This window comes from Suncus etruscus, chromosome 1 (assembly GCF_024139225.1).
Source record: "Suncus etruscus isolate mSunEtr1 chromosome 1, mSunEtr1.pri.cur, whole genome shotgun sequence".
NCBI classification, from domain to species: domain Eukaryota; kingdom Metazoa; phylum Chordata; class Mammalia; order Eulipotyphla; family Soricidae; genus Suncus; species Suncus etruscus.
In genome coordinates, this window is record NC_064848.1 from 54,327,934 (window position 1) to 54,331,528 (window position 3,595).

Below are 3,595 nucleotides of genomic sequence, written 5' to 3' on the forward strand. Positions count from 1 at the left end.
ACCAGGTTATAAGAGTATATCACCTCTATGGTATTTTTAAGATCACAAGATAGGAAACAAGATGTTGAGAGTGCCATATCTACAGGCTAGAACATTTTCTTTGCTTGCAGAAGGCCTATGTTTGTTCCCTAGCACTATCTGGTTCTCTGAGTACCTCTGAGTGTTACATTCCACCCCACTCCCCAAAATAGAAGTGTTTTAATGTTCCATCCATTTTCCTATAAAAGAAATGAAACTTCTTGGGGGCTCCTATCTGAAGAAAGTTTTAGAATTGAAATCCATTTTATTTGTTACATACAAATAGCAGTTCTACATACCATATAACAAACCATATTTCTGCAATCAACCATATTTACTCATAAATTATCACTAAACTAAATCTAGTTATAGGTATTATGAAAAATAACTATTAATGCATTTAACAGAGGTTTTTCTTTAATATACTTTAGCTAAATCTTTACTATTTTTAATTATTTTGGGGGAGGCCATCCCAGGTGATGCTCAAGGGTAGTTACTTCTGGCTCTGTACTTAGGAATTACTCCTGATGGTACTCTGGGAACAATATGGGGTGCCAAGGATTGAACCTGGGTAGGCTGTATGCAAGACAAGTACCCTATCCACTCTATTATCTCTCTAGTCCAATTTTTGACTATATCTTTAAAATAAAAAAATGACATCACTATCTCACATCAAGTAAATTATAAAAGAGAGCAAAGAGGTATTTGTAGTAGTCTGAAAAAGGTATTCAGAGATAAGTAATCTTTATTTATTAATTAAAATACCATGGTAGTAATTCTGGGGTATGTTTATTGAAAGCATAACAATACTCTATCAAAACCAGTAAGACACAGATATTGTATTGATCTTTGTATTGACTACTCTGTGACTTACCTATACTATTGGCAAAATACTTTTGTAGTTTGTAGCAAGTTAATGCATTGATATAGAAATAAAAGGACTTTTCTTGATAGTAAATAACAAAATTGAATAAAGGTATATAATCTCTATAAGACAAGCACATTATCAAATAGCAAGTAAGAACTAATATATAAAAGTCATTGGATAAATTAGTATTGATGATATATATTACAAACTTTTTATGTTTAGAAGATCTACAATAAACTGCCTGAAAACAATCAGTACATTGCTATATATTAAAATCAAATAACTGTGCAAGTCAGAATAAAAATATACCACACAAAAATTAAGTAACTAATATCTAGAAATAAAACCTGTGTTTGGGTATAGCACCAAAACAAAACAAAGCAAAATTTAGATGCCATAGATTTCTCAATATTAGGCACAAAAATATAAATTATATTTTAGAAAATTGATCATTTGACTTTGGCACTTTAAACAAAGGCACATTTACAATTATCAGTAGGATAGTAGACTTTCTTTTTGATAAATTTTATGTAGCTTTTAATATCATATGATCCTATAATTTTATATCTAGTGTTCTTTTTTGTTTAAAGAAAAATATTTTTTCTTGTACTCCAAATTTTTGAATCCTTGACAAACCTCTGTTATTCAGAGATACCTGGCATTTTATGAAATGACTCTTCATGGTAATATCCCCCTGAAAAAGAGGTACATGGAGGAGGTACCAAGGTGCCACCAACTTAATTTGTAGTTGGTTTAAATAAAACACATTACATAGAAAGGGAGATATTTATCTTTATGTGAAGCCTTTATAAAGTACTATGATGTTTGTTATAAATATTAAAATAAGCATATTTTTTGGCAAGTGACCAGTGTTAATTCTTATAAACATAAACTTGGGCCTTTTCTTTGAGAATATCAAAGGGTAACATCATGCATCATAATCTTATGTCTCATGTATTGTTTTCTAATCTTTAATATTTGAAAATCATGAGTAAAGCAAAAATGCAATGGTCTGTATGGAACTGGTCCTCTGGAAGGTAAAAAATGAAAAAGAAAGAAAAGAAAAGAAGTAATCACTTAACTCAAGACTGTCTAGTCTCTGCCTTGTTATTTTTGACTCTTCCAGCCTCCACTCTGGCAGTAGAATTTGGTCAATGATGGCATAAGGTTTCTTGACAATTTGTAGGAAGAGAAAGAAATAAGTTATTGAGGTATTAGATTACATTTTATTTATTTGTTTGGGTTGGGGCCACACCTAATTCTTCCCAAGGGAATTATAACCTAGACAAAGTAAATGTATAAAAGAAACTTGCTTAATGTAAGAATGTTTGCAAAATGGTGCTCACTTCAGCAGCACATATACTAAAATTGGAACGAATCAGAGAAGATTAGCATGGTCCCTGCTCAAGGATGACACGCAAATTCGTGAAGTGTTTCATATATATATATAAAGAATGTTTGCAAAATAGAGGCTTCAAAGATAGAACAAAAGGTAAGGCATTTGCTTTGTGTATGGCTGACTCAAATTTAATCCCATATGGTCCCCAGTGCATCCCCAGGAGTAATCCCTGAGGGCAGAGCCAGGACTTACCCATCAGCATCATCAAGGTGTGGCCCAAAAAGATTAAAGAAAAAAAATGTTTGCAAAATATAATCAGGTATTACTTAGCAGTTGGTGATGAACAACAGACATGATTTAAATAAAATGCTAATTATGTTTTTATGGGAAATTTCTGTAACATTTGCTTAACTAGAATTAATATTACCAATAGAGCTTTATAGAATATATATTTTAATTTAGGCAAAATTCCATTTATGATTAAGTTATTTAAAATGTTTTCTCAAACTTCCTAAGAATTTTCTTTAGATCTGAAAGATTGGAAAATTGCGCAAATGTGTTTTTCTTCTGTTCTAAAGTGGAACTAACAAAAGCCTGCCTATTTTTCTTTTTAAATTTTGGGCCACACTTAGCTGTGCTCAGGGACAATTTCTAGTTCTGTGTTCCAGTATCATTCCTTACATGCCTAGGGCACCAGCTGGTGTCCTGGAGATGAAACCCAGGTCAGCTATGTGAAAGACAAGTGGTTTGCCCACTGTACTATTTCTCTGACCTCAACCTGCCTACTTTTAATGGCAGTCCTTATCAGAACTGCCTGTTGCTGAGCCCAAGGAATACCACCTAAAGAAGCTCTACTAGTCCTCTTAGTGAACAAATGATCTCTGTTCAGGTTGGGACTTATAGGACATCAACATAAAACAAAGAAAATGATCAAAACTTTGGTATGATTGACCATTTTCCTTTGCGTTCTTTACAAAAAAGCTCTTAGTAATTCATTACATTTATCATTCAAGAGTTGATCTAATACACACATCATGAGAATTACCCAAAATAAACTGAAATAATAATCTGAAGTATTCTATTTAAGCATTTAACAAGAAAAAATTTCTTTAAAATAATACAATAAATTAAATCTCATATGAAAATGTTACCTGCAGAGAGAGAATGCCCAGGGAAAAAACCACAACAAGAGGCCGGAGAGATAGTATGGAGGTAGAGCATTTGCCTTGCATGCAGAAGGCCGGTGGTTCGAATCCTGGCATCCCATATGGTCCCCTGAGCCTGCCAGGAGCAATTTCTGAGTGTAGAGCCAGGAGTAGCCCCTGAGTGTTGCTGGGTATGACCCCCCCCAAAAAACAAAACAAACAAAA

At 33.1% G+C, this 3,595-nt stretch overlaps 1 non-coding gene across 1 annotated transcript; it reads left to right on the plus strand.

Moving 5' to 3' along the window:
* Positions 1 to 2,224: 2,224 nt before the first annotated feature.
* Positions 2,225 to 2,331, plus strand: LOC126026122 (U6 spliceosomal RNA). The gene has a single exon (XR_007501572.1). It is a non-coding gene; the product is annotated as a U6 spliceosomal RNA (small nuclear RNA).
* The last annotated feature ends 1,264 nt before the right edge of the window (positions 2,332 to 3,595 follow it).